The sequence below is a fragment of the Anabrus simplex genome, chromosome 14, assembly GCF_040414725.1.
Source record: "Anabrus simplex isolate iqAnaSimp1 chromosome 14, ASM4041472v1, whole genome shotgun sequence".
Taxonomy (NCBI): domain Eukaryota; kingdom Metazoa; phylum Arthropoda; class Insecta; order Orthoptera; family Tettigoniidae; genus Anabrus; species Anabrus simplex.
Window position 1 is genome coordinate 49,683,515 of NC_090278.1, and position 13,332 is coordinate 49,696,846.

Sequence of the window (13,332 nt, forward strand, 5' to 3'; positions counted from 1 at the left end):
TTGGATGCATTAAATGCTGTTGAAGAGTGTTGTTTCAGAGTGATCAGAATTGTGACCGACAATTCCCAGGTAAATGTTTCGATGTTCGAAACATTATGCGGAGGAAGTACTATGCATGAGATACGACATCCAGCTAATGAAACTAGGCCTCTGTTCCTAAGTTTTGATCCCGGTCACGTCATAAAAAATGTGTGATCCCAACATTTGTCACGAGACTTTTTTGTAAACAATGCTACCATGACTGGCGATCACTTGAGAGGTCTTTTCAAACTCCAGAAATCTTCAATTATGAAGCCGGCGAGGAAACTAACCAGCAAAGTAATTTATCTGACAAATTTGGAGAAAATGAATGTAGCAAGAGCCAAAATTGTATTTTCCCCTGAAACAATCGCTGGTTTGAAAAGTATGGAGGTGGTTTGCCCTGAGAGCATTAAAGACAGGGACAGTTTAAAAGAAAAAATTTGTTTTTTGAAGTGATTCGATGCGCATGATGTCTGCAATACCTCATATGGGACATATTCCAGGAATGAGAACAAACTGGCATTTTTCAGCATTAAAGATGAATGCCTCAGTTGGTTAATAAGTGATATCTTGTCGTATATCAAGAACATTCAAATGCATCCAGAGAAGGAGAAAAGATTCATGAGGGCAATGTATCAGGCGTTGGTCTTGACTACACAATCTACTGTAGCCTGCGTAGAATACCTCATAAGTATACATTTTCATTATGTCTTGACGAGGAACCTAACAAGCGATGATATCGATTTTTTTTAGCCACCTACGACGCAAAGCAGGATAAAGTGACACAATGGATGCAAAGTCATGCCTTAACGTAATCGAAACAATGCTCCATACAGGAATTATTGCGGCATCAGAACATGGCAATGTTGAGCTGAGGGATGAAGATAAGATCCACAATATACGAACCAGTTTACTACAATATGGATGAAAAATATAGAAGGAATGAAAGTTGGCAGGATGTGCAAATTCTGCAGCTTCCTGAACACATAATGTCTAGCATTACAAACCCCTTGCAAGGTAAATTACGTCAGATCTGTGTGAAAAATACTTTATTTTTAAGTGTTCGCTAGTATATAAATATGATTAATTTGTTTCAGATTCAACAGCTACAATGCCTGGTATTTCTCTAGCTATGGTAGCAGGATACTTAGTGCATGTGGCAGAAGAACAAACAGACTGTGAAGGCTGTTTAGAACACATCTCTTCTCCAGCTAGCGAAAGTCCAACATTGTGTCTTATTCGCTTTCATGATTGAGGAGCCCTCGGATACCTAAAATCATCATTTGTGGCTCTTCTGCACTTCATGACAGAATTTGTCACCTCTGCTGTGAAGTACTTACCCTGACAACAGTTACTAAAGTGTGTAGGTTTTTTCTGAAAGCCAGGTTCATCAGTGAAATTAAGTGTAGATAGTGCAATGACAATAACCTCCTTTTCTACTCCAAAAATTTCTGAGGCCTCTATTAGGCAACATTGCTTTGAGCCACTCAGGTAGAAGTGAGAAAGTTTTGAAAATTGACAAGAAGCCACTGAGTAGGAAAGTTTTAAAAATTTAGAGACCTGTCCAAGTCAATGAAATACTCAAAACAACTTTCAGCTCTCTTTATTCAAGATATATTTTACTTATATACATACCCAGCCATGCGAACACAAGGGGCAAGAACGCGATCCTAGTGGGTGAATTTTCATTAGTGCATTTCTTTTTTTTTTGCTAGGGTCTTTACGTCGCACCGACACGGATAGGTCTTGTGGCGACGATGGGATAGGAAAGGCCTAGGAGTTGGAAAGAAGCGGCCATAGCCTTAATTAAGGTACAGCCCCAGCATTTGCCTGGTGTGAAAATGGGAAACCACGGAAAACCATTTTCAGGGCTGCCGATAGTGAGATTCAAACCTACTATCTCCCGGATGCAAGCTCACAGCCGCGCGCCTCTACGCGCACGGCCAACTCGCCCGGTTTAGTGCATTTCAAGGCCTTGTATTATAGATTAGTCAATGCTCTGTACCCAATAACCACACTGTTTATTTATTGCATTTGTTTTGTTGATATAATATTCTTAGGTTGGTAGTCATGAGAAGTTATAAACTTGGAAGTTGTGTTTAGAGGTTGAGGATGAAGTGGAGGAGTATGTTTATGCTCGTAAAAGATGATTCAAATAATATGCTCGCCCGACAGTAAATTTGGAATGTCGTTTAGTTTCACCTATGTGTGTTATCGAGGTTGAACATTGGAGTTCTGCTATATTCGGTTACTTGGATATACTGTAGTACTGTTAATTTTCTTATGAAGGTTAAGTGAAAAGGCCGGGGTTGCATTGTATGTGTGATAATGATAATGCAGGTAATGAAATTAGGGGGCTTGTAAGCGATTGTAACTTATAATGTGATTTTACATTCATTAATAAAATTATTAAGTATTTTAACTAATGGTTCTGTAGGAGAGTGAGTGAGGCAAAAGTCACTTGTTGGTAAAGGAACGTTATGGTCAATTAGTGCTTGGAAAAAACCTTTCCGTTGGTTGGAGTAGTTAGGACATTGGAATACTATGTGGTGGATGGTGCCATGAGCTTGTTGACAGGAGCAGGTATCTGTGTCGCTTATGTGAAATCTGTACTTATATTCGGACGTTAGTGCATAATTGAACCTGAAGCAGATTATAGTGGTAATATGTCTCCTTAAGTATTTGCCCGTGATGAACCACGGGGCTCATTGAAGCTCCAGTTGTATTTGGTAATAAGATTTACCCTTCGTTTTCGTGGGATCTCTATTTTTGGAGTATTTTCTGTTTGATAGTGAGGGAGTAATCTGTGTGCGGAATGGCTGGTTGATAAGCAAGTCCTGTAGCTTTGGCTGCCGCTTTTGCTAACCTATCAACCTGAATGTTACCGGGTATATTACACTGACTTTGTATCCAGATTAGTATTATATCATGCTGTTCCAGATATACCAAGAGGGAGATTTCTTTAGGGTTTGATTGCTTGGGAGGACACTTAAGGAATCGGTATATATGATGGCATTGGGGATGTTATGTTGTTTTATGCATAAAAGAGTTTGGCGAATAGCGAAGGTTTCTGCCTTGTAAATTGAGGCATTAGCTGGTAGAGTAAATTTTTGCTGTATGTTATGCTGAGGTATGTAGTAGGCAGCTCCTGTACCCTCTGATGTCTTGGATCCGTTGGTAAAGCAATTGGTATATTGTTTGTGCAGATGGAGAAATGCCTGCAAAGTTTTATTAACCAGAGTGGATTATCTTTCAAGTTGCCAGGAAGGTTCTCGAAGGTTGTAGTGATAATGGAAGGTTGGTATTTGGTTATGCTGTATTGGTAAGAGTATGCCAGTAAAGATCTTGTTTGTATGACATTGTTTCTAAAGGGGATGAATACAATATATGCCTGTAGAAGAGCCGATATGTTGCTGGTTTTCATTTTATGCCATTGTAGATACTCTCTTAAATGTTTCTGTTTTGGCAATATGGGATGTTGGTTCAGAGACATCCTTTTAAATAAATATTTGGACAATAGATATTCCCATCGCATAGCCAAGGGTAGCTCTGCTGCTTCAACCAATAAGGCATTGGTGGGTGTTGTCCTTATTGCACCTAATATAATTCGAAGTGAAGTGAATTACAGTATGTGTAATTTTTTTAGGGTGGTCGCTGAAGCTATGTTGAAAAAATGGCATCCATAAGCCATCCTTGCTCTGATTGAGTTTTTATATAAAAGCAGTAACGTGGCCGGATTCGAACCCCATTTTCAGCAAGTTAAGGACTTAAGGATTTGAATGGTGTTTTCAATTCTATACTGGGCAAAATGTATTTTCCAATTTAATTGATAGTCAATGTAGACTCCCAAATATTTGGTATGGGATTTAATGGCAATATGTTGAGTTGCATAAGGTATTGCGGATTTCTCATATTTCCGTTTTTAGGGTAAAAATAACCGCGGCACTTTGAGAATACGTTATTTCTAATCCATGCTGATCCATCCAAATATGTATATGTGAGAGTTCTTGCGTGATTGAGTGACGACATATATCTACTTTATTTTGTGTGGAGCATATGAGTATGTCATCTGCAAATTGCAGTATGCGTGCATAAGGAGTTACTACATTTTCCAAATCACTTGTATATAATGCAAATAGGATGCCGCTTAGTTTATCCCCCTGGGGAAGCCCAACATTGGCATATCATGCGCTAGAATTAAGTTGATAATTTTTCAAATTTAATGTGCGATTTATTAGAAGGTTTTTGAATACATGAATGAGGGATAGTGGGAGGTTAAACTTTTGTAATTTTTGGAGTAGAAAGTTAAGGTCAACATTATCGTATGCTCCCTTAACATCAAGAAAAACTGCTATAGTGTCTTGTTTTAGCACCGTGCTAATAATAGGTCAGTTAAAAAAAATTTTAAGGCGTCAGTGGTACTTCTGCTTTTTATGAAGGCGAATGGACATTTCGGTAAAGAGTTTTAATATTCTAGATTCCATATTAATCTTTGGAAAAAAATTCTTTGAAAGGTTTTGCATAGACATGACCCTAATATTATACCTCTGTAATTTTGAGGAAAAAAACCTTTCCGTGGGTTGGAGTAATTAGGACATTGGAATACTAGGTGGTGGATGGTGCCATGAGCTTGTTGACAGGAGCAGGTATCTGTGTCGCTTATGTGAAATCTGTACTTATATTCGGACGTTAGTGCATAATTGTACCTTAAGCAGATTATAGTGGTAATATGTCTCCTTGAGTATTTGCCCATGATGAACAAGGGGGCTCATTGAAGCTCCAGTTATATTTGGTAATAAGATTTACCCTTCGTTTTTGTGGGATCTTTCCAGAGAGATGTCCATTTTTTTAGTATTTTCTGTCTTATGTATTGTCTTATGTATTGGAATAATGTCAAATTTGTTCCAGTTTGATGGTATTACTGTGTCGGTTAAAATCTTATTATACTGGTTAAGAATGATTGATTTAGCCTTAAATGGTAAGGAGCAGAGTAATTGGATTCAGTAATGTTTGATATTTAGTAGAGGGGTGTGTACAAGTTAATAAACATTCAGGGTGAACAAAATCTGGTGTTAGATTGCGGTACAATTGATATAATTTAGGAGGTGGTAGGGCGATAGGCTGTGGTGTGCACCTAGAGTTACTAAGGGAGAGAATTTTGGCCCATATGATTGTACTGGGTGTAGTACTATTTATGCCCTCGACGAAGGGCTTCCAGTATAAAGATAATTTAAAAGTCACCACCTTATCAATACACAGATTTATTTACTTCAAAATTGGTAAATTAGGTCAAGACCAATTTTGAAGTAAATAAATCTGTGTATTGATAAGGTGGTGACTTTTAAATTATCTTTATACTGTGATACCAATCAATACAGAAATGAAGCTAATAGATTATAATAGAAGGGCTTCCATGCGGCTCTATGTTTAGTGTTGAATATATGTGTATTTTTTGCACAGATTCATTTATATTGCGTATAGTTAGCGTGAAATGTTTCTGTAATTTTTCAACAAACTTCTCCGTCATCTAATTCAGTCCTCACATTTGTTATCCCACCAACGAATGGTGTACATCGGATTATTTTTGGTTGAAATTTTGTAAATATTCGAATGATAGATGTCAAGATATGATTTTATACATTGTAGGAGCGAATCATATTCCGCTGATGTCAATTTGGAGGTATGGCTGAAATAGTCCTGTATAAAATGCTTAAAAAGATCGTAGTCAATATTATGCAGATTACATGTAGGTATCTTAGAAGGCCTGTTTCTGTATTGAGGCTTGTTATTGGAACATGTAACAAAAATAGGGAAATGATCCTTATTTATTTGCCAAGTCAATTTATGTGCTATATCCGTATTACATATAGTTAGATCCACCGCACTCGGAGTGTTTGAAGGGGCTGTTAACCATTAAGGATGGTGAGTTTGGCTTGAAGGGAGTAGTTTGATATATGTATTCCTTTCGAGCTATTGCTGCTGCTTCCCCAGGTTATATGATGAGCATTGAAATCACCGGTAAATTGAGTAAAAAAATTGAGCCAATGTTCATAGGAACCATGTATGTCGGAAGGACAGTAAAAGTTAGAAATGATAATATCTTATATGTGTATGCGATGGAAGTAAGTGCCTGATAAGTCTTGTTACGATTGTAGGGTATGAAATTCTTAATGAGTGTTGCAATTCCGGTGTATCTTGGACCATCTAATCATTCGATATTATATCCTTTGATTATAAATTTTTAAAAAAATTAGAAGCCATATTTCTTGTAATAAGGTAATATTGGGTTAGAATTCGTTAATGAATAAAATTTACTCATGTCATTTGTTCACTACACTCCTACAGTTCCATTGCAGTATCTGCATACTTGGGGTCTAAAATGCTGATTATTTTATTATGTATCAGTTTTAATAAGTGTTTCCATTGGGTGTTTTGACCCATAATTTCCATCAGATTGATAAAGTCGTCCTGAATCTCTTCACCTGAATCTTTAATGTGGGGTATATGTGATGTAGAAGGGGTTATTCCCTTGTCATTTTTGCAAGAATATTTGTAGGTACTGCTGGTGTTGTAGTATGGGGGGTCGGAGTTAGAATAGGTGGTTGTTGTTCCATTTGAGGGGTTCTTATTATGTTGAAATATGACATTCTATCATAGCCTGGACCCGGGGGTGGGCAGTTCTCCCTGTCTACGTATGTAGTTATTTTGCGCTTTCGTGGATTGGCATTGCCAGGCCTGTTTACTAAAGTTTCCTTTAAGGATGGGAAATAATTTGGGAGAATGGTCGTGTTATAGGTGGATGGCTGCAGTCTATTTTTGGCTTCTTCGAAAGAGATGTTTTCAGTACACATGTGTTTCTTAATAGCAGTCTGTTGTTGATGTACAGCACATTGAGAGGATCCTACCGGGTGATTCTGACTACAGTGGAGGCATTTGACGAGCGTTTGTTGACAGTCTCCCGTGTTATGCTTATTGCTACATCGGCCACAGCAGGTCATTTTCGCTCGACATTTCGTAGCTGTATGCCTATAGCGCTGACAATTTTTACAAATGATAGGATTAAATATGAAAACTTGTACATCTAAGATGACACTAAAAATAGAAATCTACTGTGGGAGAGTTTGAGTTTCGAATATGATTTTCACAGTTCCAGTTGGTATATACTCGAACGAGTCTTCTATAGATTTCCTTAATTTCATCCTCAGGTAAATTTAAATCCACTTGCGTGACTAGGCCGATCCTGAAGACATTGGAGGAAGGTATATAAGCTTTTAGGTTTTTCTCAATGAGGATGGGGTGTCGCATATAAATGTTAGCTTCATCATCTGTGAAAAAAGTTAACTGGTTACAGTTTTGTCCTTTTCTATGAATAGCTTTGATGCCCGCAATTTTCCGCTCATAAAAGAGCCTACCCAAGGTCATTGGGTGTAAGTTGCCTATATTATTTGTGTCATTTGCTTTGACAAACACTAGGTAGGGGCCAATATGATTGTCAGGGTATGGTGTCGGTGGTGGAATCTTACTCCTGAGAGGCAATTGTGAATTATTATTAATTCCATCCCCAGGCTGGGGATTTTCTGACTGCTGAGTAAGATTACTTGGGGTTTGTGGTAGGTTAGTAAGGCTACCCGCTTGTGAATTGAAAGAGCTATATGCCCTTGGCTCTTGGGAGCCTCTTATGACGTGCCAGAGGTAGAGATAAAGCATCCTTTGACGCCACCCACAGGGGAGGTAAAGCGTTTTGATAAACTGAAAGGAAAAGTGTATCCACGAATGAAATAGAAGGTTCATGATAGTTGAGAAAATAAAACATATTCTAGAGCTTGTAAATATAATACTAATCTAATTATTATTATTACCCAGTCATGTGGTATAGAGATAGCATGCTTGTCTCTATTTCCCAGGACCCTAGGTTCATGGGATCATTTTATGGACATTTCAAAGATCTTAATTCTGGACTGAGGAGTAGAACTACAAGGAGAATCAACTCAAATGTAACGCATCCAATACTCGTGTTCATACTTTTCACCTTAGAAACAGGGAAGCAGCCAGGAAGCTCAATATTAAATGAAAGGGAGATTACGTGGAACAATGTTTTACTCCAAAATATATAGGGGTAATTTTAGATTGTATCCTGGCCTACAAGACAAATTGTTTTAAAGATCTCTGTGGGAAATAACATCCTTCATAAATTGACAGGGAGAAAACTGGGGTGACCACGATCAGTTATAGCATAAGTCCACCTTATCTCTAAGTTAATCCAATGCTGAGTTTGGTAACCTTGTGTGGTGATGATCCGCTTGTGCTAGACCTGTTGATATAGTGTGGAATGGGTCATGTAGAACTATCACACCTGTCAAGAAACTTTACTCCTTTGCATAGCTCTCCTGCTCTGTATTGTGAGTTTATGGCACAAGCCAATGGGGTATATGAAAAATATCCCTGAAATTTCATTACAATTTATGTCCTAAATGGAAGATAATAATTGCTTTTACACAAATTAAGAGTAAAATTATTGGTAAATTAATAAATACCATTATTACTAGAGAAATATATGCATACTGTGTTACATTTCGGCTATAAATTTTATTACGTTCCAGCGCTTCGTTATGCCTTTTGTTCATGTAACACTTTTGTATGTTAAGACTTCGCTCCCTTATGTTCTTTGAACAACTTTGCTGTATTTTCCTTGATGTTACTTGGTGGAGCGAGTTGCTGACTTGTGCCCATAACTCATTAATTAATATAATTATTGGTCCAGGGATCATCCTATTTTTCTTTCAACAAAAATAATTTCTATGTTTCTTACGATACACATTTCACCTACACTTTCCCGTTTGAACTGCCTGTGCTAGTCATTATGGACAAAGATATTGAGAATTCACAGACATAACACTCCCATTCATCAGTGCTAACTCATTAATTAATATAACTATTGGTTCATGGATCGTGCTATTTTTCTTTCAACAAAGATCATTTCTATGTTTCTTACGATACACTTTTCACCTCGACTTTCCCATTTGAACTGTGTGTGTGTGTCCCCCCCCCCCCTTGCTATTCATGATGGACAAAGATATTGAGAATTCACAGACATAGCACTTCCATTCTTTGATGCTAGCCCTGGACCTCAGGAAGGAAACAAAAGATGGCACGATGAAGTAGAATGCCACAAAAGGGTTCGTGTCTACAGCGAAATAGTCGCCATAGTAATGTATCTATATTTCTCTAGTAATAACGGTATTTATTAATTTACCACTAATTTTATTGTTGATTTGTATGAAAGCAATTATTATCCTCCATTTAGGACAAAAATTCCAATGAAATTTCATGGATATGATTCATTCACACAACCAGCCAAATGAGTCTGAAGATCTTCCTGATCCTGTCTTTCTTTCTTGGTGATATCTGAAGCCATCTCTTTTCAGTTTTGACTCAGCTTATAACTGTTAAGTTTTTCGGTCTGTCAAAACCAATTTAAACACATTTATAAGCTATCTGAAAATGGGAACATATGGTAACATTATTATATCTGAAAAAGAAACATCTTGTTTAAAATAGAATGACAATTTTCTTTCATAAAAGAATGTCATCAGATTCTATTGAATCTCACTCAAATATATTTTAAAATATTTAGGTTATTTCTATTTAAATCCTTAATAGTGTTAGTGGAAAGCAGTGAGTACCTAAATAAGATTTTGAATATGATTTAATAAGGGTGTACTAATTTGTTGCAAAATATGTTTGTTTGATTTAAAGTAGATTATGATTAGCTAAACGTGGCTGGATTTTACATGTAATCACCAGTTTTATTAACCTGGTCCCTAAGAGCAAATTTACTGTAGGTGTTTTTAACAGTCTCTTGTTCATTTAAAATTTGGACAATTTAAGGCCACTTCCAACAAAAGACTGTGGTACAATTTTCTTCCCAGAACTTCTTCATACAGTGGCTGATTGCCACCCTGTGTTTTTCCAGTAACATTCTACAACAGTGATGTAGGATTTGCAAGAGCAAAAATTCCACAGAAATGATCTGTTTCCGGGCGTCCACCTTGTTAATTATGAGTTATCTGTAATTTTCAGTCTTTGTAGATTCCATCATATCTCATCCAGACATTTGGCAATGTTTTTAATTTTGATATGTAATCAAAAATCTTCTTTAGTTAGCCTCTTGTCATTCACTCTGTGAAGGTGACGATAAAATTGTAGTCCTCTTTTAATTGTTTCTGTAATTTTCTCTATATACACTTACATTTCCGTTTATTTATTAACAACCTCTTGTATTTACAGGCTGCCATTAAAATAAAATGTATCACATTTTATACATACAGTTCTATTAATGAAGAAAACTGTAAATTACAAAGGAGGTATTGAGATATTTCGTATATGCCACATGAAAATGTATTTGGAATATTGCATAACACTGTGGGCTCATTTGAAAAGGGATAGCTTTTTGAGGAAGTCAGTTGGTTACGGATGCTTTCTGGACCGCGCAGAGTTAGAGACTAGGCAGTACCTAGCCTTGTATCAGCGTTCAGTTTGAAATTTCAAATAAGTTAGTTGGGAGTGTCGCAGTACCACGTGTGTGCAGTACGTTTGAAAGTGGCCAATTGCGAGCTTGATGGCGGAGTTTCTGAGGGCTGGGATCCCCAGAACAGTGACTTCAGAACTACCAACTTCGTTTACCGCAGTGCTGGACCATCATTATTTTACATATGAAATCTGTTATCAAACCTATGCTCCATGGTTTCCATATGTCCAAAGTGTTAATTGTGTATTTACAGCTAACTGTATTTAGGAGTATTGATTACCTGTAATCATGGTAAAGAATTTATATATTTCAATAGTTCAGTGCTTTGTCCTCAGATAGTGGTTGAACCACCAGCGTATTGTATCGTGGGAGTTCACCGCATTTGAAAGAAGCTAGGGGGTCTTTAAAAGAGCGAGCTATGAGGAAAGTGCTCTCAGTCGTACTCATTCGTTTCTCGTCCTCAGTCTGTTCTTGTAGGCAGTCATTGTAGCCTGTGACTGACGTGCCAGTTATTTGTTTGTACTTCCAACAGTGATGCTTTGTTCAAGTTAGATTTTATTTTGAGACTATAATTAATATGCACAACACCTGTGCGAGTGAATTTATTCAGATTCGGGAGTCAACAGTCCAAATTAGGATGGTAGTTACCTCTGCCCGGTGTGTAAAGGAACAGCATCGCCAAAGTGCGGGCTGGGCACGGAAACTATTAACAGTTAGAGACAGTATAAGTATTCGATATTATGAAGCCTGCGGACTTAATTTGTATTTGTGTGGTGTACAAACTATAATCGGTTTGCGTATCATGGTCGCAATTGTAGCGAGTACGTTCCGTTAATTTACCGCTCTTGTGTACTGCCATGCCTGGGATCCGATCCCTGAACTAACAGTGTGTGAACGGGACTATGTCATGTACCGCCTGCTACATATAAACTGTCATTTTATTAGGCATATGTATATAAGTACTCATGTACTTCGAGTGGAGAAGAAATCCTAACAACTCTTCCATTATAGGAGCACCACATTTCAAAGACAGTGATGGCAACAACCAGGATGAGCAGAGTGTCTTCTGACATCATGCAGTGCGTTGTAATGATGGCCTAAGACGTTGAGACCTAGTGGTCTGGTGACTGCTATGAAAATAGAGATCGGCAAATTTAAGTGCAACACGTCTAAATCCTTAGATAGAATTCTAGTTCGGTCCATTTCTAATATTAAATTTATGTTAAATATCAGCCATTTGGAGCTGAACTGTGCTATTAATTTAAAGTAAAGTTGTGTTGATCCCAGGGATACATGCATGCTTGAGCCCTTGATTTTATGTTTATTTACTAGATGGGGAAGAGCGAAATTATTAGATTCTAGTTAGGAGTGTGTTTCTTTTATATTATTTAAGTTTATTCCATTTATGTGTGTCATGTTATGAGACCAGAGATAGATTCCTTAATTGCAGAGGCTGTGCACCCTTAAGATCGTTCGGGAATATATTTCAATATAGTATAGGTTTTGTTGTTGTTATGCACGAGGCATGCTTTTAAGGTTTGTTTCATGGCAGATGAGGAAGGTACGTGTGACTTTTTAGTGAGTATCTTTTATTCATGCAAAGAAGGCAAGCGAAACGGGCAATATTGAACAAGAGAGCTATAACACGAAGGCAGGAATCACCTAATAGATATGTATTTGATACAGTAGGATGTTAAGACAGGGCTGAGATGCCTGTGAAAATTTAGTAAAGGGGAAATTATATGTTGTAGCTGCGTACATAGGGAAGGTCTTGAATGGCCAAGATATTCAGTGGTACAGAAAACGTCAAACTCCCATACCGCGAGGGAAGAAGGCCTTATGTTTAATAGTGAAGCTGCGTATATGTAGAGATGAGAAATTGAGGCCTTATTAATTTGTAGTAAAAAGCATTGATATTGAGCAGAGATCGATTTATTTTATCAGTGAAATAGTATGAGCAGCGCTGAAAGTTAAATACCCCATGTGACAGCCCCTCCCAGGCAGAGCTCAAGCGATACCGTTACCTATTGTCGTTTCTTTTGCTAGACAGGCACATATGATTAACTAGGTCAGGAATCCCAATGGCTTCCAATAAGAAGAAGTGCATTTATTTCATGTATCCAGATATGGAGTGATTTTTTCTTTTGTGCCTGTACAGTATGCAAACCTTTTGTTGAGCCCAAGTTCCCATGCAGCACTATGGAGTTCAGGGCTCAAGAAAAGATTCGCGTACTATATGTATTTTACAGCATTTATTGTGTGATTTGTGCTTCTGGTTTGATTGTGTCATGTGTTTACTTATCACTGTTTATGTGTCATTCTTTCAATGTTGCTGTATTTTAAATATTAGCCCGAACCTGTTTTCAAAGGGTTGTCAGTTTTTTTGCTGTCTGATTTGCGACAGAATGGTCTGTCTGTACAGCCAGTGTAGTTGTAATATAGTGAACCCTGGATTATTTTGATTTAGTGATGACAGTTTGTTAATGTATATATATATATAAGTATGGATCGGATCTAGTGTGATTTTCTTCTTTAGCGGGTTGACTTAAGAGACGTTTTAACAATCTAATCCCATACGGGATATTAGACATATTTGATTTGGCAGTGTTGACTCAAAGAGAAATGTAGTGTTCCCCAAGATTTTAGTTATGTAAATGTCCTACTTCATTTTGGGACATTGCCCGACTTTCTTATGTACTTGGTTATAAATTTTGTTCAAGGATGTGGCCGGCACACTTGTGTTGTTCAACATTTATTTTCAAACCAATTCGAAGCATTTTCCT